The sequence below is a fragment of the Nerophis ophidion genome, linkage group LG10 (assembly GCF_033978795.1).
Source record: "Nerophis ophidion isolate RoL-2023_Sa linkage group LG10, RoL_Noph_v1.0, whole genome shotgun sequence".
NCBI classification, from domain to species: domain Eukaryota; kingdom Metazoa; phylum Chordata; class Actinopteri; order Syngnathiformes; family Syngnathidae; genus Nerophis; species Nerophis ophidion.
In genome coordinates, this window is record NC_084620.1 from 67055187 (window position 1) to 67079695 (window position 24509).

Below are 24509 nucleotides of genomic sequence, written 5' to 3' on the forward strand. Positions count from 1 at the left end.
TTGGCGGCGGGGTTTGGTGGTAACAGGGGTGTATATTGTAGCGTCCCGGAAGAGTTAGTGCCGCAAGTGATTCTGGGTATTTGTTATTTTGTGTTGCGGTGCGGATGTTCTCACAAAATGTGTTTGTCATTCTTGTTTGGTGTGGGTTCACAGTGTGGCGCATATTTGTAACAGTGTTAAAGTTGTTTATACGGCCACCCTCAGTGTGACCTGTATGGCTGTTGACCAAGTATGCTTTGCATTCACTTGTTTGTGTGTACAAGTTGCATATATATTATGTGACTGGGCCAGCACGCTGTTTGTATGGCGTAAAAGCGGACGTGGCGACAGATTGTAGAGAACGCCCACCCCCAACATTGTTGTCCGGGGGGGGAAATCGGGAGAAATTGGGGAGGGGCACTGAAGTTCGGGAGTCTCCCGGGAAATCGGGAGGGTTTGACGAGTATGAGTATTAGCGGTGAATGTGGCGTTAAATCGGCGGGCCAGCTCTAATTTTAATTTGATATTGCCTCAAGGGCCAAATGAAAGTACACGGCGGGCCAAATCTGGCCCGCGGGCCAGGGTTTGACACCCATGCTCTAGATCCCTCAAAACAGATCCTTTGACTAGGATTTTTACAGTCGGTCCTAAAAAAATAGAGGACTATCATGTCATAGAGATGATCTTTGACTAGTCTTTTTGCAGTTGGTCCCTAAAAGCTGCAAATAGTTCCTGTCATATAAAGGATCTTTGACTAGTCCTTTTGGAGTAGGTCCTTAAAAACAGCAGAGGCTTCCTGTCATGTAGAGAATCTTGGACTAGTGTTTTTGCACTAGGTCCTTAAAAACAGCAAAGTTCCTGTCATATAGATGATCTTTGACTAGTCTTTTTGCAGTTTCTTCCTTAAAACAACAAAGGGTTCCTGTTATATAGAGGATCTTTGACTAGTCTTTTTTTAGTTTTTTCCTTAAAACAACAGAAAGTTCCTGTCATATGGAGAATCTTTGACTAGTTTTTTTGGAGTTGCTCCATAAAAAAGCAGATGGTTCCTGTCATATAGGATCTTGGACAAGTCTTTCTGCAGTAGGTCCTTAAAAACAGCAGTGGGTTCCTGTCATGTAGAGGATATTTGACTAGTCTTTTTGCGGTTTTCCTTAAAACAACAGACTGTTCCGGTTATATAGAGGATCTTTGAGTAGTCTTTTTGCAGTTGAGGGTTCTTATCATATAGACGATCTTTGATTACTCTTGTTGCAGTTGTTCCTTAAAAATAACAGAGGGTTCCTGTCATATAAAGGATCTTTGACTAGTCTTTTTGGAGTTGCTCCTTAAAACAGCAGATAGTTCTCGTCATATAAAGGCTCTTGGACAAGTCTTTTTGCAGTAGGTCCTTAAAAACAACAGCAGGTTCCTGTCATGTAGAGGATCTTTGACTAGACTTTTTGCAATTTTCCCTAATACAACAATGTTCCTGTTAAACTGAGGATCTTTGACTAGTCTTTTTACAGTTTTCCTTAAAACAACAGAATGTTCCTGTTATACAGAGGATCTTTGACTAGTATTTTTGCAGTTGTTTTCCTTAAAACAATAGAGGGTTCCTGTTATACAGTACATAGGATCTTGTACTAGTATTTTTGCAGTTGCTCCTTGAAACAGCCGATGTTTCCTGTTATAAAGAGGATCTTTGACTAGTCTTTTTACAGTGTTCTTTAAAACAACAGAATGTTCCTGTTATACAGAGGATCTTTGACTAGTCTTTTTGCAGTTGTTTTCCTTAAAACGACAGAGGGTTCCTGTTATACAGTACATAGGAACTTTGACTAGTATTTTTGCAGTTGCTCCTTGGAACAGCCAATGTTTCCTGTTATATAGAGGATCTTTGACTAGTCTTTTTGCAGTAGTTCCTTAAAAACAGCAAAGGGTTCCTATCATATAAATGATCTTTAACTAGTCTTTTTGGAGTTGTTCCTTAAAACAGAAGATGGTACCTGTCATATAGGGGATCTTTGATTAGGGTTTTTCCAGAAAGGTCTTTAAAAACAGCAGGGGGTTCCTGTTATAAAGTATATAGGATCTTTGACTAGTATTTTTGCAGTTGCTCCTTGAAACAGCCGATGTTTCCTGTTATATAGAGGATCTTTGACTAGTCTTTTTGCAGTAGTTCCTTAAAAACAGCAGAGGGTTCCTGTTATACAGTATATAGGATCTTTGACTAGTATTTTTGCAGTTGCTCCTTGAAACAGCCGATGCTTCCTGTTATATAGAGGATCGTTGACTAGTCTTTTTGCAGTAGTTCCTTAAAAACAGCAGAGGGTTCCTGTTATACAGTATATAGGATCTTTGACTAGTATTTTTGCAGTTGCTCCTTGAAACAGCCGATGTTTCCTGTCATATAGAGGATCTTTGACTAGTCTTTTTGCAGTAGTTCCTTAAAAACAGCAGAGGGTTCCTGTTATACAGTATATAGGATCTTTGACTAGTATTTTTGCAGTTGCTCCTTGAAACAGGCAATGTTTCCTGTTATATAGAGGATCTTTGACTAGTCTTTTTGCAGTAGTTCCTTAAAAACAGCAGAGGGTTCCTGTTATACAGTATACAGGATCTTTGACTAGTATTTTTGCAGTTGCTCCTTGAAACAGGCAATGTTTCCTGTTATATAGAGGATCTTTGACTAGTCTTTTTGCAGTAGTTCCTTAAAAACAGCAGAGGGTTCCTGTTATACAGTATATAGGATCTTTGACTAGTATTTTTGCAGTTGCTCCTTGAAACAGCCGATGTTTCCTGTTATATAGAGGATCTTTGACTAGTCTTTTTGCAGTTGTTTTCCTTAAAACAACAGAGGGTTCCTGTATTACAGTATATAGGATCTTTGACTAGTATTTTTGCAGTTGCTCCTTGAAACAGCCGATGTTTCTTGTTATATAGAGGATCTTTGACTAGTCTTTTTGCAGTAGTTCCTTAAAAACAGCAGAGGGTTCCTGTTATACAGTATATAGGATCTTTGACTAGTATTTTTGCAGTTGCTCCTTGAAACAGCCGATGTTTAAAAACAGCAGAGGTTCCTATCATATAAATAATCTTTAACTAGTCTTTTTTAGAGTTGTTCCTTAAAACAGCAGATGGTTCCTGCAATATAAAGGATCTTTGACTAGTCTTTCCTCAGTTGGTCTTTAAAAAAGGAAAGGGTTTGTTCCTCTCATTTCAAGGATCTTTGACTAGTCATTTTGCAGTTGGTCCTTAAAAAATAGCAGAGCGCTCCTTTCACATACAGGATCTTTGACTCGCGATTTTAGCTGTATGGTCCTTAGAAAGAGCTGAAGGCTTCTGCTACATGGATGACCTTTGACTCACATCAATGAAATAACTCATCTAAAATAACAAAGTATTTGTTTCCTAGGGAGGATATTTGACTCGCCTATTCGCAGTAGGCTCTTGAAAATAGCAGCGGGTTCCTGTCATAAAGAAGGATCTTTGACTCACGTTTTTGTAATAACTCACTAAAATGACACAGTAGGCTATTTGTGTCATACAGATGATCTTTGACTAGTCTTTTTACAGTTTTCCTTAAAACAACAGCATGTTCCTGTTATACAGAGGATCTTTGACTAGTCTTTTTGCAGTTGTTTTCCTTAAAACAACAGAGGGTTCCTGTTATACAGTACATAGGATCTTTGACTAGTATTTTTGCGGTTTTCCTTAAACAACAGACTGTTCCGGTTATATAGAGGATCTTTGACTAGTCTTTTTGCAGTAGTTCCTTAAAAACAGCAGAGGGTTCCTATCATATAAATGATCTTTAACTAGTCTTTTTGGAGTTGTTCCTTAAAACAGAAGATGGTTCCTGTCAAATAGGGGATCTTTGAATATGTTTTTTCCAGAAGGTCCTTAAAAACAGCAGAGGGTTCCTGTTATACAGTATATAGGATCTTTGACTAGTATTTTTGCAGTTGCTCCTTGAAACAGCCGATGTTTCCTGTTATATAGAGGATCTTTGACTAGCCTTTTTGCAGTAGTTCCTTAAAAACAGCAGAGGGTTCCTGTTATACAGTATATAGGATCTTTGACTAGTATTTTCGCAGTTGCTCCTTCAAACAGCCGATGTTTCCTGTTATACAGAGGATCTTTGACTAGCCTTTTTGCAGTAGTTCCTTAAAAACAGCAGAGGGTTCCTGTTATACAGTATATAGGAACTTTGACTAGTATTTTTGCAGTTGCTCCTTGAAACACCCAATGTTTCCTGTTATATAGAGGATCTTTGACTAGTCTTTTTGCAGTAGTTCCTTAAAAACAGCAGAGGGTTCCTGTTATACAGTATATAGGATCTTTGACTAGTATTTTTGCAGTTGCTCCTTGAAACAGCCGATGTTTCCTGTTATATAGAGGATCTTTGACTAGTCTTTTTGCAGTAGTTCCTTAAACACAGCAGAGGGTTCCTGTTATACAGTATATAGGATCTTTGACTAGTATTTTTGCAGTTGCTCCTTGAAACAGCCAATGTTTCCTGTTATATAGAGGATCTTTGACTAGTCTTTCTGCAGTTGTTTTCCTCAAAACAACAGAGGGTTCCTGTTATACAGTATATAGGATCTTTGACTAGTATTTTTGCAGTTGCTCCTTGAAACAGCCGATGTTTCCTGTTATATAGAGGATCTTTGACTAGTCTTTTTGCAGTAGTTCCTTAAAAACAGCAGAGGGTTCCTATCATATAAATAATCTTTAACTAGTCTTTTTTAGAGTTGTTCCTTAAAACAGCAGATGGTTCCTGCTATATAAAGGATCTTTGACTAGTCTTTCCTCAGTTGATCTTTAAAAAAGGAAAGGGTTTGTTCCTCTCATTTCAAGGATCTTTGACTAGTCTTTTTGCAGTCGGTCCTTAAAAATAGCAGAGCGCTCCTTTCACATACAGGATCTTTGACTCGTGTTTTTAGCTGTGTGGTCCTTAGAAATAGCTGAAGGCTTCTGCAACATGGATGACCTTTGACTCACATCAATGAAATAACTCATCTAAAATAACAAAGTATTTGTTTCCTAGGGAGGATATTTGACTCGCCTATTCGCAGTAGGCTCTTGAAAATAGCAGCGGGTTCCTGTCATAAAGAAGGATCTTTGACTCACGTTTTTGTAATAACTCACTAAAATGACACAGTAGGCTATTTGTGTCGATTTTTGACAAGTGTTTGACAGTCGGTCCTTAAAAATAGCAGTGGTTTCCTCTCAAATGAAGGATTCATTTATTTTTTAAATGGTATTTTATGGGAGTAGTCCTGTCATGTATAAAATACTCAACAAGTATTTGAATTTTTTATACATTTGTGCCTTAATAAAATTGGACTACTGTCACATAGAAGATCTTTGACCAGTTTTTGCACATTCTTTGTTTTAATTCATGACAAAGCTGCATTGAAAATGTATAAAGAAGAAGACTAAAATCACAGTTTTCTGATCTGTGTGTGTTTTGCAAGACCGAGGTTTAATAATGGTGGCTGTTTAACCCATCACGGCCCCTTGTTTCAGATAAAAATGCAGATAAGGCTAATCAAACATATCATTTAGATTCAATGTACAGCAGAGGAGGCAAGAACAACTCATCACAACGAGCAAAGGTCAAAGGAGAGTAAACAGAAAGTGAAATAGACTCTGAACTTACCGGTTTACAAGTGGAAGGTGTGTCGGAGGAAGGAAGGAATCCGATTGGTCGGACTGAGCAAAAGAGCGAGCCCATTGGCTGGAGAGGAGAAGGCGGTCCTTCTTCGCCTGGTGGAAGTAATAACAATAAACATCCAAACACCACCCTAAGTCATAAATGTCAACAAGACACATGAATCATAGTTCAACATTGTCATCTAAAAATGGCAGCAACATGTACTTATAACCAAGTGTATCAAAGATCAGGTGACGTTGTCCAGGGTTTTCAGGCTCAGAGTGCACCCTTTGCCAGAACTGTTCTGGATCACAACGTGCAGAGGTGGGTAGAGTAGCCAGAAATTGTACTCAAGTCAGAGTACTGTTACTTTAGAGATGTATTACTCAAGTAAAAGTAAGGAGAAGTCACCCAAATATTTACTTGAGTAAAAGTAAAAAGTAGGTTGTGAAAAAACGACTCAAGTACTGAGTAACTGATGAGTAACCTGTTTGTTTGATGATGACGGCAACAAGTAATGCACAAAAACATCAAAATAGCAATGAAGAAATTCAGAGCCAGGAATATCTCTTAAGCAACTAAAACAATAATATATATTAAATAATATATATTATTATACTATTGGCTAAGTTTTATATTCATAAATGTAAGTTTTTCAATACCCGACTTTGTGCCTTTAAAAAAGATTTAGAACGCTACACTAAAACACTCTACCTCTAACAACCAAAAAGTTGTGAAAACGATGATGCTGTGTTCCAAATTTAAGTTATTTACCGAGATTGAGTGAGGCTATGGCTTTGCACTTTGTTTATTTTATATATATATATGTATGAATATATATATATATATATATGTATATATATTTTAGTTACTTTGAATTTACAACCCCGTGGCGCTGTTTTGTACGGTTTTTATACTGTTTTGTACTGATTTTGTTGTCACGATCCGCTACACGGATCGTTTATTGTTTTACTTTGGATATGTTTTGATCACGTTTGGACTCTACCGATCCCTTCAGTTGAACACTTCCTTGTCTACATTCGTCACCATGGCTACTTAATTACGCCTCCTTCACGCACTCCCGAAGCACACCTGATTTGATTTATTTTGTTGTATTTAAGACCGCCTTCTACCTCAGTTCCTCGTCGCCAGTTTGTTTGCACCACGCAACAGTTACGTTAAGAGTTGTCTGTTTGAATTCTCTCTGCTAAGTGCAGCTTAGCCTCCGCGCGCTCGGCTCGCGCTTTATGGACTTTTTGAACTCTGCTTCTTTTTCTTACGTTCGGTGCTAAGGCGTACTTTGATTATTATTTTCAACTGTTTGTAAATGTTGAAATTTCTAAATAAAGGTTTATAAAAAAAATACAAATGTGCAGTTAATCATGTGATCATCTGTTTGATTGGTGAAATGGAGTCAAAACGTCACCAGTGACTGCATTTGATTGGTGAAACGGAGTCAAACGTCACCAGTGGCTGCATTTGATTGGTGAAATGGAGTCAAAACGTCACCAGTGACTGCATTTGATTGGTGAAATTGAGTCAAATGTCACCAGTGGTTGCATTTGATTGGTGAAATGGAGTCAAGACGTCACCAGTGGCTGCATTTGATTGGTGAAACGGAGTCAAAACGTCACCAGTGACTGCTTTTGATTGATGAAACGGAGTCAAACGTCACCAGTGGCTGCATTTGATTGGTGAAATGGAGTCAAAACGTCACCAGTGACTGCATTTGATTTGTGAAATGGAGTTAAACATCACCAGTGGCTGAAATTTGATTGGTGAAATGGAGTCAAAACGTCACCAGTGACTGCATTTGATTGGTGAAACGCAGGCATGTGATGGATCCTACTTTGAAGGCTGAATGTAGATAAATGGAGCGGAGTAAAAGTAGCCTTTCTTCTCTATAAATATACTGAAGTAAAAGTAAAAGTATGTTGCATTAAAACTAATCTTAGAAGTACAATTCATCCCAAAAGTTACTCAAGTAGATGTAACGGAGAACGTTACTACCCACCTCTGACAACGTGTGAATGTGGACTCAATCAGGCGGTGCCACATTGTTTACATAATGATGACCGGATAAACAATGAGTCACTTTCTGTACACACACACTTCGAGATGTGTAGTCTACATCTACATGAATGATTCAAGGAGAACTGGGGCTTAACTATCAAAACGTGATAATCCAATCCATCGATTTTCTGCAAAACTAAAAAAATAACTCAATTTTCCACATAAATTAATTCATTCAAAAATGTTTAATAATAGAAAATAGCACACAGTTTGGATGGAAATATATCTGAAGTTTGTATATTTTTATTATTTTTTTTAATATTTTGTATCCTCAGCATCATAAAACAACACTTTTTATTTCATGAAACAAATGACAATCACAGAAAACAACTCAACAAAATACAAAGCAAAACGAAACAAAAAATTACGAAACAATCTCCAAATTCAGAAAACACATTAACAAAGAGTGGAGAAAAAAATTAACAATTTCGGAAAATGCACTAACTAATTTACAATTAATGAAAATTGTAAGTTGTTTCACTTTTTGTTAGAGGCGAACATTATCATATTTTCAGAAGGGTTAAAACCAATAAAAATCCGTTCCCAGTGGCTTATTTTATTTTTCGAAGTTTTTTTTCAAAATTTTACCCGTCCCGGAATATCCCTAAAAAAAAGCTTTAAAGTGCTTTATTTTCGCTATTTGCCTAAGCCACTGTCCAATTCCCTGTGACGTCACATAGCGATTCCAATACAAACAATGGCGAATAGCACTGCAAGATATAGCGACATTAGCTCGGATTCAGACTCGGATTTCAGCGGCTTAAGCGATTCAACAGATTACGCATGTATTGAAACAGATGGTTGGAGTATGGAGGCAGATAGCGAAAAAAAAAATTGAAGAAGAAACTGAAGCTATTGAGCGAATAGCTATTGACGCTATTCGGCCATGCATGTCTGTCTTAGCATCGTCGGTAAAATGTGCAGAGCAACCGATCAGGACTTTCGCATTGACAAGGATCAACTTAAATCCGGTGATTGGTAAGTGTTTGTTTCGCATTAAATGTGGGTGGAAGGAAACGCTGGATGTAAATATAGTTTAACATGTACATACAGGTAGCCTAAATAGCATGTTAGCATCGATTAGCTGGCAGTCATGCCGCGACCAAATATGTCTGATTAGCACATAAGTCAATAAAATCACCTTTGTGATTTTGTTGACTTTATCGTTGGGAATGCATCTGCTTTGAGTGTCGCAGGATATCCAGACATTCTTGCCATCTCTGTGCCATCTTTGTCGTAGCATCGCCGGTAAAAACCAAACGAGGGACTTTTGCTTCTCTTGACACTGGAGCAACTTAAATCCGTCGACTGGTATTTGTTTGTTTGTCATTAAATGTGGATGGAGGGAAAGGCTGGAGGTAATTATAGCTACAAATGAGGCATAATGCTGCAATATGTACATAGCTAGCCTAAATAGCATGTTAGCATCGATTAGCATGCCGTGTTAATTGATGCACATTCTATGTAAATCAACTTGAATCCGTCCCTGATCGTGTTGTTACAACCTCCGACAACACACCGACGAGGCATGATGTCTCCAAGGTATCGGAAAATAGTCGAAAAAATGGAAAATAAAATAGCTGGTTTGACTCGATGCGTGTGATGTGGTAGGGAAAAATGGCGTTGAGTACCGATGTGACGTCACGTTCTGACGTTGTCGCTCAGAGAGGCATAAACAGAAACGCGTTTAATTCGCCAAAATTCACCCATTTAGAGTTCGGAAATCGGTTAAAAAAAACATATGGTCTTTTTTCTGCAACATCAAGGTATATATTGACGCTTACATAGGTTTGGTGATAATGTTCCCCTTTAATGTTTTCTGAAATTGTAATTTTTTTTGTGTATTAATTAATTTTCTGGGATTGTAATTTGGTTCATTTGAACATGACGCCACCATACTTGCCAACCCTCCCGATTTTCCCGGGAGACTCCCGAAATTTCAGTGCCCGAATTTCTCCCCATTTCCACCCGGACAACAATATTGGGGGCGTGTCTTAAAGGAACATCCTTTAGCGTCCTCTACAACCTGACGTCGCGTCCGCTTTTACTCAATTTTATCAGCATGCCGGCCCAGTCACAAGATATACGCGTTTTTTGCGCACACATGAGTGAATGCAAGGCATACTTGGTCAACAGCCATACAGGTCACACTGAGGGTGGCCGTATAAACAACTTTAACACTGTTACAAATACAAACCCCTTTTCCATATGAGTTGGGAAATTGTGTTAGATGTAAATATAAACGGAATACAATGATTTGCAAATCATTTTCAACCCATATTCAGTTGAATATGCTACAAAGACAACATATTTGATGTTCAAACTGATAAACATATTTTTTTTTTTGCAAATAGTCATTAACTTTAGAATTTGATGCCAGCAACATGTGACTAAGAAGTTGGGAAAAGTGGCAATAAATATTGATAAAGTTGAGGAATGCTCATCAAACACTTATTTGGAACATCCCACAGGTGTGCGGGCTAATTGGGAACATGTGGGTGCCATGATTGGGTATAAAAACAGCTTCCCAAAAAATGCTCAGTCTTTCACAAGAAAGGATGGGGCGAGGTACACCCCTTTGTCCACAACTGCGTGAGCAAATAGTCGAACAGTTTAAGAACAACGTTTCTCAAAGTGCAATTGCAAGAAATTTAGGGATTTCAACATCTACGCTCCATAATATTATCAAAAGGTTCAGAGAATCTGGAGAAATCACTCCACGTAAGCGGCATGGCCGGAAACCAACATTGAATGGCCGTGACCTTCGATCCCTCAGATAGCACCGTATCAAAAGCCGACATCAATCTCTGAAGGATATCACCACATGGGCTCAGGAACACTTCAGAAAACCACTGTCACTAAATACAGTTCGTCGCCACATCTGTAAGCTCTTCCCGGGGGATCCCGAGGCGTTCCCAGGCGAGCCGCGAGACATAGTCTTCCCAACGTGTCCTGGGTCTTCCCCGTGGCCTCCTACCGGTTGGACGTGCCCTAAACACCTCCCTCGGGAGGCGTTCGGTTGGCATCCTGACCAGATGCCCGAACCACCTCATCTGGCTCCTCTCGATGTGGAGGAGCAGCGGCTTTACTTTGAGTTCCTCCCGGATGGCAGAGCTTCTCACCCTATCTCTAAGGGAGAGACCCGCCACCCGGCGGAGGAAACTCATTTGGGCCGCTTGTACCCGTGATCTTATCCTTTCGGTCATGACACAAAGCCCATGACCATAGGTGAGGATGGGAACGTAGATCGACCGGTAAATTGAGAGCTTTGCCTCCCGGCTAAGCTCCTTCTTCACCACAACGGATCGGTACAACGTCCGCATTACTGAAGACGCCGCACCGATCCGCCTGTCGATCTCACGATCCACTCTTCCCCCACTCATGAACAAGACTCCTAAGTACTTGAACTCCTCCTACACTTGGGGCAGGGTCTCCTCCCCAACCCGGAGATGGCACTCCACCTTTTACCGGGCGAGAACCATGGACTTGGAGGTGCTGATTCTCATTCCGGTCGCTTCACACTCGGCTGCGAACCGATCCAGTGAGAGCTGAAGATCCCGGCCAGATGAAGCCATCAGGACCACATCATCTGCAAAAAGCAGAGACCAAACCCCTCAACGCCTTGACTGCGCCTAGAAATTCTGTCCATAAAAGTTATGAACAGAATCGGTGACAAAGGACAGCCTTGGCGGAATCCAACCCTCACTGGAAATCTGTCCGACTTACTGCCGGCAATGCGGACCAAGCTCTGACACTGATCATACAGGGAGCGGACCGCCACAATAAGACAGTCCGATACCCCATACTCTCTGAGCACTCCCCACAGGACTTCCCGAGGGACACAGTCGAATGCCTTCTCCAAGTCCACAAAGCACATATAGACTGGTCGGGCAAACTCCCATGCACCCTCAAGAACCCTGCCGAGAGTCCAGAGCTGGTCCACAGTTCCACGACCAGGACGAAAACCACACTGTTCCTCCTGAATCCGAGGTTCGACTATCCGGGCGTAGCCTCCTCTCCAGTACACCTGAATAAACCTTACCGGGAAGGCTGAGGAGTGTGATCCCACGATAGTTGGAACACACCCTCCGGTCCCCCTTCTTAAAGAGAGGAACCACCACCCCGGTCTGCCAATCCAGAGGTACCGCCCCCGATGTCCACGCGATGCTGCAGAGTCTTGTCAACCAAGACAGCCCCACAGCATCCAGAGCCTTAAGGAACTCCGGGCGGATCTCGTCTACCACCGAGGAGCTTTTTAACTACCTCGGCGACCTCAGCCCCAGAAATAGGAGAGTCCACCACGGACTCCCCAGGCACTGCTTCCTCATCGGAAGACGTGTTGGTGGGATGGAGGAGGTCTTCGAAGTCGAGGTAAGCAGAGCACCATCACAACACTCTTCCATCCATCCATTTTCTACCGCTTATTCCCTTTCGGGGTAGCGGGGGGCGCTGGCGTCTATTTCAGCTACAATCGGAAAATGATGACAGGTGACGTGACGAGTTTGACCCGGTGGAAATTCTAGACAAGCGCTAATAAAAATGATATCTTGCGAAACGAGTTTGACCCGGCAGTAATTCTAGGCAGGCGCATACTATATACCCGGCGGCAATTCAAGGAAATACGGTATCTCAGCTGGATCTGGGCGGAAGGCGGGGTACACCCTGGACAAGTCGCCACCTCATCACAGGGCCAACACAGACAACATTCACACACTAGGGCCAATTTAGTGTTGCCAATCAACCTATCCCCAGGTGCATGTCTTTGGAAGTGGGAGGAAGCCGGAGTACCCGGAGGGAACCCACGCATTCGCGGGGAGAACATGCAAACTCCACACAGAAAGATCCCGAGCCTGGATTTGAACCCAGGACTGCAGGAACTTCGTATTGTGATGCAGACGCACTAACCCCTCTTCCACCGTGAAGCCCATCACAACACTCCATTATGTTTAAAATTGTTATTGTAGTATTTTTTTTTAGAATTAACAAAATTAGCTGGGGGCCACAAATGGCCCTCGGGCCGCACTTTGGACACGCCTGTTCAACCGGGACATTCCTGCTTGACTTCATTCCGTGTTGTTGTTGTTGTTGTTCACATTCCAGAGGGAATTTTGAGAGATTCGCTGATGTTTGCACCGAGAGAGCAAGAGTCAGGAGGGCACGGAGGTCATGTGACAGTTCAAAATACACACACACACACACACACACACACACACACACACACACACACACACACAGTGTTATCCCTTTGAGTGCATCACCTTGCAACGTCATCCTTGTTTTCCCAGACGAGAACACGGAAGCCCTCAATAAAGTAAACATTTCCCGCATTCGCTGGTGTTGAAAACGTTACACAATTTCAATATTTCGAAAATGGTCAATGGAGACCAAAAATAAAAATAATAAAAAAAAAAAAAAAGAGTTCCACGGTGAAGCTTGAATGGTGCATCGTCGGCGGTGTGCGTCACACTTTCTTTGGAGGGAAAAAGTGAATGGAACGCGGCCTTGACGTTTGCTAGTTCGCTATTCAACTTGGAAAATGTGTTTTTTTTTACATTCATCTCTCAACTTTTCACATTTATTGGAGGCTTTTAAATAGTCAAATAACAAGATTCCGGCTTTGCCATAGAAGCAAAAAACAAGCAGATCAAAAGGTGATGAAAACAAAACCAAATCGAAACGCTAACATTTACAAAACCCAAAACCAGTGAAAATTTGACTTTTGTGGAAATGGTAAATTAAAAACAGAATACAATGATTTGCAGAACCTTTTCAACCTATATTCTATTAAAAAGTCTGCAAAGACAAGATACTTAACGTTCAAACTGGAACACTTTTTTTTTTTTGCAAATATTGGCTCATTTGGAATTTGATGCCTGCAACATGTTTCAACAAAGCTGACACAAGTGGCAAAAAAGACTGAGAAAGTTGAGGAATGCTCATCAAACACGTATTTGGAACAACCCACAGGGGAACAGGCTAAGAAGGCAAATGATTTAGGGGTTTCACCATTTGAGGGCTATAATCACTACACGTAAGCGATGATATTACAGACCTTCGATCCCCCGGGCGGTACTGCATCAAAAAGCGACATCGGTGTGTAAAGGATATCACCACGTGGGCTCAGGAACACTTCAGAAAACCACTGTCAGTAACTACAGTTGGTCCCTATATCAACCACTCAATCAATCAGTCAATGTTTATTTACATAGCCCTAAATCACAAGTGTCTCAAAGGGCTGCACAAGCCACAACAACATCCTCTGTCAAAGAAAAACTCAACCCAGTGGGAATACAATGAGAAATATGGGGGAGACCGCTGCAATGGACATCGAGTGGGTCTAGCAAAATATTGTGAAAGTCCAGTCCATAGTGGATCTGTAAGGGGAAGTTAAAACTTTACTATGCAAAGCCAAAGCCATTTATCAACAACACCCAGAAACGCCGCCGGCTACGCTGGGCCCGAACTCATCTAAGATATACTGATGCAAAGTGGAAAAGTTTTCTGTGGTCTGACGAGTCCACATTTCGAATTGTTTTTTGGAAACTGTTGATGTCGTGTATCCCGGAACAAGAAGGAAAAGAACCATCCGGATTGGTATAGGCGCAAAGTTGAAAAGTCAGCATCTGTGATGGTATGGGGGTGTATTAGTGCCCAAGGCATGGGTAACTTACACATCTGTGAAAGCACAAATAATGCTGAAAGGTACATACAGGTTTTGGAGCAACATATGTTGTCATCCAAGCGACGTTATCATGGACGCCCCTGCTTATTTCAGCAAGACAATGCCAAGCCATGTGTTACAACAGCGTGGCTTCGTAGTAAAAGAGTGCAGGTACTTTCCTGGCCCGCCTGCAGTCCAGACCGGTCACCCATCGAAAACGTGTGGCGCATTATGAAGCGTAAAATACGACAGCGGTTTTGAACGACTGAAGCTCTACATAAAACAAGAATGGGAAATAATTCCACTTTCAAAGCTTCAACAATTAGTTTCCTTAGTTCCTGAACGTTTATTGAGTGTTGTTAAAAGAAAAGGTGATGTAACACAGTGGTGAACATGCCCTTTCCCAACTACTTTGGCACGGGTTGCAGCCATGAAATTCTAAGTTAATTATTATATGAAAAAAAAAAATAAAGTTTATACATTTGAACATCAAATATGTTGTCTTTGTAGTGCATTCAACTGAATATGGGTTGAAAAGGATTTACAAATATTTGTATTTGTTTATATTTACATCAAACACAATTTCCCAACTCATATGGAAACAGGGTTTGTACATCAGCAGTCACACACTCTGCGTGCCTCAAATGCTTTCAAGGCGAGAGGAACAAGAACAACAAAAAAGGCGTTAATTAGTCCGTACAAAAAGTTCAGTGACGCCTGTCTGTGGGAACACAACCTAATAAATGCTGGCAAGTGTCATTAAAACAAACAACGCCGACATGCCAAACTTCATGTACTGGAATCAACTTCCCCCGCCAGTTTCCAGAACCAGGACACGATCTAGCGAGCAGGATTGGAACCTGATCAGCCTTCACCAGACCTTGAGTACTCTAATGCTTTTGTTAACCTATTAATAGACATTCATTCAAAGCCTTTTGTACATTAGCAATAGAACAAACACACACACCCACACACACACACACACACACACACGGGCGAGATTACTGATTGGATCACCGATGCAGACTAAGTCCCACTGGGTCACTATGGTTACGACAGCCAAAATAAAGCAGCCGTCAACACAGGCGAACGCACGCACGACAACACACACACACACACACACACACACACACACACACACACACACACACATACACACACGACACACAACCCCTTCTGGCCTTGGCATCTAAAAAAAACAATGAGCTTTACTGTATGTGAGCACACATGCAGGTTCCCCGTAGCTCGGTGGTTTCTGGGTGTTGTTGATAAATTGCTTCTTTCCGCCATCCTAGTCACTTTTTGTTGTGTCCTTGGGCAAGAAACTTTACCCACCTGCTCCCAGTGCCACCCACACTGGGCGGCATAGCTCGGTCGGTAGAGCGGCCGTGCCAGCAACTTGAGGGTTGCAGGTTCGATTCCCGCTTCCGCCATCCTAGTCACTGCCGTTGTGTCCTTGGGCAAGACACTTTACCCACCTGCTCCCAGTGCCACCCACACTGGTTTAAATGTAACTTAGATATTGGGTTTCACTATGTAAAAGCGCTTTGAGTCACTAGAGAAAAGCGCTACATAAATATAATTCACTTCACAATTTCACACTTAAATGTAACTTAGATATTGGGTTCCACTATGTAAAAGCGCTTTGAGTCACTAGAGAAAAGCGCTATATAAATATAATTCACTTCACAAATTCACACTTAAATGTAACTTCGATATTGGGTTTCACTATGTAAAAGCGCTTTGAATCACTAGAGAAAAGCGCTATATAAATATAATTCACTTCACAAATTCACACTTAAATGTAACTTCGATATTGGGTTTCACTATGTAAAAGCGCTTTGAGTCACTAGAGAAAAGCGCTATATAAATATAATTCACTTCACAAATTCACACTTAAATGTAACTTCGATATTGGGTTTCACTATGTAAAAGCGCTTTGAATCACTAGAGAAAAGCGCTATATAAATATAATTCACTTCACAAATTCACACTTAAATGTAACTTCGATATTGGGTTTCACTATGTAAAAGCGCTTTGAGTCACTAGAGAAAAGTGCTGTATAAATATAATTCACTTCACAAATTCACACTTAAATGTAACTTTGATATTGGGTTTCACTATGTAAAAGCGCTTTGAGTCACTAGAGAAAAGCGCTATATAAATATAATTCACTTCACAAATTCACACTTAAATGTAACTTAGATATCGGGTTTCACTATGTAAAGTGCTTTGAGTCACTAGAGAAAAGCGCTATATAAATATAATTCACTTCACAAATTCACACTTAAATGTAACTTCGATATTGGGTTTCACTAAATAAAAGCACTTTGAGTCACTAGAGAAAAGCGCTATATAAATATAATTCACTTCACAAATTCACACTTAAATGTAACTTAGATATTGGGTTCCACTATGTAAAAGCGCTTTGAGTCACTAGAGAAAAGCGCTATATAAATATAATTCACTTCACAAATTCACACTTAAATGTAACTTCGATATTGGGTTTCACTATGTAAAAGCACTTTGAGTCACTAGAGAAAAGCGCTATATAAATATAATTCACTTCACAAATTCACACTTAAATGTAACTTCGATATTGGGTTTCACTATGTAAAAGCGCTTGGAGTCACTAGAGAAAAGCGCTATATAAATATAATTCACTTCACAAATTCACTTAAATGTAACTTCGATATTGGGTTTCACTATGTAAAAGCGCTTTGAGTCACTAGAGAAGAGCGCTATATAAATATAATTCACTTCACAAATTCACACTTAAATGTAACTTAGATATTGGGTTCCACTATGTAAAAGCGCTTTGAGTCACTAGAGAAAAGCGCTATATAAATATAATTCACTTCACAAATTTACACTTAAATGTAACTTAGATACTGGGTTTCACTATGTAAAAGCACTTTGAGTCACTAGAGAAAAGCGCTATATAAATATAATTCACTTCACAAATTCACACTTAAATGTAACTTAGATATTGGGTTCCACTATGTAAAAGCGCTTTGAGTCACTAGAGAAAAGCGCTATATAAATATAATTCACTTCACAAATTCACACTTAAATGTAACTTCGATATTGGGTTCCACTATGTAAAAGCGCTTTGAGTCACTAGAGAAAAGCGCTATATAAATATAATTCACTTCACAAATTCACACTTAAATGTAACTTAGATATTGGGTTCCACTATGTAAAAGCGCTTTGAGTCACTAGAGAAAAAGTGCCTTCCGCCTGATTGTAGCTGAAATAGGCACCAGCCAACCCAAAAGGAATAAGCGGTAGAAAATGGATGGATGGATGGATGGATGCATACTTTTTGTTTTTGCATCATACATAAGGCCTTTTTTTTCTGCACTGTCACTTTAAGAAAGCCCAAAAACAGTAGAAAAGAGCATCAGACACGAATACAAGTAGACGGCGTAGATATTGAAAGGGTAAAAGAAACCCGATTTTTGGGAGTATTAATAAATGATAAAATGAACTGGAAATCTCATATACAAAACATACAACATAAGCTGGCAAAAACATTTCAATAATGAATAAAGCAAAATACGTCCTGGGCCAAAAATCACTTTATATTCTCCACTGCTTGCTAGTGTTACCATTTCTGAGTTGTTGTGCAGAAATATGGGGAAATAATTACAAATGTGCGCTACATTCCTTAACTGTGTTACAAAAAAATATCAATTAGAATAATACATAATGTTGGATATAGAGAACATACAAACCCTTTTTTTATTGAGTCAAAAATATCAAAGCTAAATGATTTGGTAAAAATGCAAACAGCTAAAATGATGTACAAAGCAAATTATAACCTGCTAGCAAAGAATGTACAACAATTCTTCTCAACTATCCATCCATCCATTTTCTACCGCTTATTCCCTTTTGGGGTGGCGGGGGGCGCTGGCGCCTATCTCAGCTACAATCGGGCGGAAGGCGGGGTACACCCTGGACAAGTCGCCACCTCATCGCAGGGCCAACACAGATAGACAGACAACATTCACACTAACATTAGAGGAAAATCTTATCTAAAACATTTGTATGCACGTACAACACTTAAAACCTTTAGCATATCAGTATGTGGAATTAAATTATGGAATGGATTAAGTCAGGGGTGTCAAACTCTGGCCCGTGTGCCAAATTTGGCCCGCCGTGTAATTTATTTTGGCCCTTGAGGCAATATCAAATCAACATTAGAGCTTGCCCGCTAATACTCATACTTGGCAACCCTCACGGTTTTCCCGGGAGACTACCGGATTTCAGTGCCCCTCCCGAAAATCTCCCGGGGACAACCATTCTCCTGAATTTCTCCCGATTTGCACCCGGACAACAATATTGGGGGCGTGCATTTAAGGTACTGCTTTAAACATCCTCTACAACCTGTCATATATGCGGCTACTACACTCACATAGGTGAATGCCATGCATACTTGGCCAACAGCCATACAGGTCACACTGAGCGTGGCCCTATAAACAACTTTAACACTGTCACAAATATGCGCCACACCGTGAACCCGCACCAAACAAGAATGACAAACACATTTCGGGAGAACATCCGCACCGTAACACAACATAAAAACATCAGAACAAATACCCAGAATCCCTTGCAGCACTAACTCTTCCGGGATGCTACAATACACCCCCCCCCCGCTACCAATGTATTAGCCTGTGGAAAAAGTTAATGTTGATATTTACCCCAGAAGGCTGCAAATAGAAAAGAGGCATTACATTTTTTATTTACATTTTATTTAATATACCATTGATGTTTTTTAATTTGCTTTTTCAAAGTTGATTTTGTACTATTAAGTTATATAAGCGTGGCTTGTTCCATATTCAGTGTTAAAGCAAATCAGTGTAGAAAACTGAGCAATAATTAACCTTTTATTCATGCACTTTCTCTTGCTACTTCAAGGCTTGACTGTTTGATTCATTCATTATTGTTATTTTCTTGCCGATTGTATTGTACCATATGTCCCGGCAAGAAATCTGCCTTCAAAAGACTCCGGCTTATTAGTGATTCCTAGAGCCCAAAAAAAGTCTGCGGGCTATAGAGCGTTTTCCGTTCGGGCTCCAGTACTCTGGAATGCCCTCCCGGTAACAGTTCGAGATGCTACCTCAGTAGAAGCATTTAATTCTCACCTTAAAACTCATTTGTATACTCTAGCCTTTAAATAGACCTCCTTTTTAGACCAGTTGATCTGCCGCTTCTTTTCTTTCTCCTATGTCCCCCCCCTCCCTTGTGGAGGGGGTCCGGTCCGATGACCATGGATGAAGTACTGGCTGTCCAGAGTCGAGACCCAGGATGGACTGCTCGCCTGTATCGGTTGGGGACATCTCTACGCTGCTGATCCGCCTCCGCTTGGGATGGTTTCCTGTGGACGGGACTCTCGCTGCTGTCTTGGATCCGCTTCGAACTGAACTCTCGCGGCTGTGTTGGATCCACTATGGATTGAACTTTCACAGTATCATGTTAGACCCGCTCGACATCCATTGCTTTCGGTCCCCTAGAGGGGGAAGGGGGGTTGCCCACATCTGAGGTCCTCTCCAAGGTTTCTCATAGTCAGCATTTGTCACTGGCGTCCCACTGGATGTGAATTCTCCTTGCCCACTGGGTGTGAGTTTTCCTTGCCCTTTTGTGGGTTCTTCCGAGGATGTTGTAGTCGTAATGATTTGTGCAGTCCTTTGAGACATTTGTGGCTATATAGATAAACATTGATTGATTTTCAAATGTATTGTTAGCCAGTAGAAAAAGTTTATCTCGATATTTACCTCAGAAGGCTGCAAATAGAAAAGAGGCATTACATTTTTATTAAAATTGTATTTGATACGCCATTGATCTTTTTTCATTATTAATATTATTATTTGAAACTCGATGTTGCTTGTTCAATATTCAATGCAAAACTTGTTTGGGTCCCAATTAAAAGGTTAATTTCTTCAACCTTGGCCCACTCCCTATTTGAGTTTGACACCCCTTGATTAAGTAAAGAAGTTAAATATTGTACTGATATTATCCAGTTTAATAGGCTGTTCAAATTAATAGTGCTTATAAAGTACAAAGAAGAAGAATTATGAGAAACACTCTCAACCTTATTAAAAATAAGATATTCTTCATCTCAGTGTGTCGGTAATGACTGGATTAGTTAATTGCATTTTTCAGAACTGTTGTATTGCTTATTCCCGGATGTCATTTTTATATTTTGCTGTAAAAAGGGTGAGTAGATGAATGAATGTGTTTGTGGGCGCTCTGAAGTGGGAAAGGAGGAGGATTAAATAAGCTTATTTTCTTCCTACTCCTTTTCGGTTATGATGAAATGTGAAGTAATATTGTATTGTCTGTATTGTAAATATTCATGTTCGAAATCAACTAAGAAAAAGAAAAAAAAAAAAAGCTCGGTTGGTAGAGTGGCCGTGCCAGCAACTTGAGGGCTGCAGGTTCGATTCCCGCTTCCGCCATCCTAGTCACTGCCGTTGTGTCTTTGGGCAAGACACTTAACCCACCTGCTCCCAGTGCCACCCACACTGCTTGAAATGTAACTTAGATATTGGGTTTCACTATTGAAAAGCGCTTTGAGTCACTTGAGAAAAGCGCTATATAAATATCAATCAATCAATCAATCAATGTTTACTTATATAGCCCTAAATCACTAGTGTCTCAAAGGGCTGCACAAACCACTACGACATCCTCGGTAGGCCCACATAAGGGCAAGGAAAACTCACACCCAGTGGGACGTCGGTGACAATAATGACTATGAGAACCTTGGAGAGGAGGAAAGCAATGGATGTCGAGCGGGTCTAACATGATACTGTGAAAGTTCAATCCACAATGGATCCAACACATTCGCAAGAGTCCAGTCCAAAGCGGATCCAACACAGCAGCAAGAGTCCCGTTCACAGCGGAGCCAGCAGGAAACCATCCCAAGCGGAGGCGGATCAGCAGCGCAGAGATGTCCCCAGCCGATACACAGGCGAGCAGTACATGGCCACCGGATCGGACCGGACCCCCTCCACAAGGGAGAGTGGGACATAGGAGAAAAAGAAAAGAAACGGCAGATCAACTGGTCTAAAAAGGGAGTCTATTTAAAGGCTAGAGTATACAAATGAGTTTTAAGGTGAGACTTAAATGCTTCTACTGAGGTGGCATCTCGAACTTTTACCGGGAGGGCATTCCAGAGTACTGGAGCCCGAACGGAAAACGCTCTATAGCCCGCAGACTTTTTTTGGGGCTTTGGGAATCACTAATAATATAATTCACTTCACTTCACAAAAGTGACGGTCAGGGCAGGTCGGCTTTCTCAAAGCCGTTTAACCTTACATTCATCACAAAAACAAAACACAAAAAACAAGAACACCACCGGCTAGCTGAGTGGTTCTCAAATGGGGGTACGCGTACCCCTGGGGGTACTTGAAGGTATGACAAGGGGTACGTGAGATTTTTAAAAAAATATTCTAAAAATAGCAACAATTCGAAAATCTTTTATAAAAATATTTATTGAATAATACTTCAAGAAAATATTAATATAAGGTCATAAACTGTGAAAAGAAATGCAACAATGCAATATTCAGTGTTGACAGGTAGATTTTTTTTCCGGACATGTTCCATAAATAATGATGTTGAAGACTTTTATGCCACTCCTTCTTTATCTCATTTTGTCCACCAAGCGTTTTATGCTGTAATGCTCAAAGTTGATCATTGCGGATGTTGTTGACTTGTTGGAGAGCTAATCAGTAATATAATATTTTGATCAGTACATGACTGCAAGCTAATCGATGCGAATATGCTATTTAGGCTATAGCTGTATGTTTGTTGGTATATTTGAGCTCATTTAATTTCCACAGGGATGGTTTCCTGTGGACGGGACTCTCGTTGCTGTCTCGGATCCGCTTTGTGTTGGAGCCACTATGGATGGAACTTTCACAGTATCATGTTAGACCCGCTCGACATCCATTGCTTTCCTCCTCTCCAAATAAGTCTGCGGGCTATAGAGCGTTTTCCGTTCGGGCTCCAGTACTCTGGAATGCCCTCCTGGTAACAGTTCGAGATGCTACCTCAGTAGAAGCATTTAAGTCTCACCTTAAAACTTATCTGTATACTCTAGCCTTTAAATAGACCTCATTTTAGACCAGTTGATCTGCCGCTTCTTTTTTTTCTCCTACGTCCCCCCCCTCCCTTGAAGTACTGGCTGTCCAGAGTCGAAACCCAGGATGGACCGCTCGTCGGGACCCAGGATGGACCGCTCGCCTGTATCGGTTGGGGACATCTCTACGCTGCTGATCCGCCTCCGCTTGGGATGGTTTCCTGTGGACGGTACTCTCGCTGCTATCTTGGATCCGCTTTGAACTGAACTCTCGCGGCTGTGTTGGAGCCACTATGGATTGAACTTTCACAGTATCATGTTAGACCCGCTCGACATCCAATGCTTTCGGTCCCCTAGAGGGGGGGGGGTTGCCCACATCTGAGGTCCTCTCCAAGGTTTCTCATAGTCTGCATTGTCACTGGCGTCCCACTGGGTGTGAATTCTCCCTGCCCACTGGGTGTGAGTTTTCCTTGCCCTTTTGTGGGTTCTTCCGAGGATGTCGTAGTCGTAATGATTTGTGCAGTCCTTTGAGACATTTGTGATTTAGGGCTATATAAATAAACATTGATTGATTTATTTAATTTTGTCACATGTGTATTTAGTTTATTTTTTTCATGTTTCATGTGACATTACCTCTATGTAATATTGGCTGCATTTTTGATAGTTGTTTGTTTGTTTGCCATGTTGTTCCAGACCACAGCAAACGTCGCCCAGCTTGCAAAGATTGTGATAAATCCATTAGGAGAAGACCGCCAGCCATTTCCTTTAACTTGGACACACACATTTATACTAAGATGTGTGTGTGTGGCCATTCTAAGACTGGAAATTGCTCACCGACGTAGCTCGGTTGGTAGAGCGGCCGTGCCAGCAACTCAAAGGGTTGCAGGTTCGATTCCCGCTTCCGCCATCCTAGTCACTGCCGTGGTGTCCTTGGGCAAGACACTTTACCCACCTGCTCCCAGTGCCACCCACACTGGTTTAAATGGAACTTAGATATTGGGTTTCACTATGTAAAGCGCTTTGAGTCATTAGAGAAAAGCGCTTTATAAATATAATTCACTTCACTTCACCCTCTGTGAAGTGTTAATGTTTTCCACAGTCATTTTGATAGTAGGCTAATACATGAAACTCTGTACATTCAATGACAGCCAACATTATGAACTCAACTTCATAACGTGCAAGTGAATCCATGGTAATCTGAAAAATCACGATAAAACCAAAACCTTTGAGGTTTTTTTTGGCATTTGCAAGGACTTCCTGTTATGTTGCATGCATGCCACAACGATCTGGAGATATCTGTATGCCAAAATGACGCCTGTGGCCAGAGATTGATTGATTGATTGATACTTTTATTAGTAGAGTGCACAGTTCAGTACATATTCCGTACAATTGACCACTAAATGGTAACACCCCAATACATTTTTCAACTTGTTTAAGTCGGGGTCCACTATCATTTGAAGGCATCACGTTTTCCACTCACCTCGCCACTTTATTTCTCTTTAAATCTGGCCCAAATGTTATCTGAATAGCTGCTAAACAAGCCCGGTGACGGATACACAATGTCTTCCTGAACGCTGAGTCATCTTCAAAAGACGTGTCGGCTATATTTTGATTCCAGACGGCAGGCAACTACAAGAGCGGATGTTTTCCCAGCAGCCTCGTGCCGGCCGACGCTATCAATTAAGTGACTCAAAGCGATGGTATTTGCACTGCCAGTTGGAATTTGAGCTCTGTGTGTTCCAGTCAGAGTTGCATTTTTCGTTGGAAAATCGTGATTGACTTAACGACTGGTAGGAACGATCATGTTAAGAACGACACATAATGAATGAAGCGCTACGGTACATCACGGCCTACCATAGAAATCACCTGATACTTGGCAAATAGCCTCCCCTAGTGGGGGAACACAGTTAAGGCGTGTAACACGTGAAAGTACAAACCCCGTTTCCATATGAGTTGGGAAATTGTGTTAGATGTAAATATAAACGGAATACAATGATTTGCAAAACATTTTCAACCCATATTCAGTTGAATATGCTACAAAGACAACATATTTGATGTTCAAACTGATAAAC

At 40.9% G+C, this 24509-nt stretch overlaps 1 long non-coding RNA gene across 1 annotated transcript in view; it reads right to left on the reverse strand.

Moving 5' to 3' along the window:
* The window catches only part of LOC133559939 (uncharacterized), a 349440-nt gene that overhangs the window by 148237 nt on the left and 176694 nt on the right, over positions 1 to 24509 (reverse strand). Inside the window, exon 4 of the long non-coding RNA XR_009808348.1 lies at positions 5627 to 5733. This is a non-coding gene — a long non-coding RNA (uncharacterized LOC133559939). The remainder of the gene's footprint in view (positions 1 to 5626; positions 5734 to 24509) is intronic.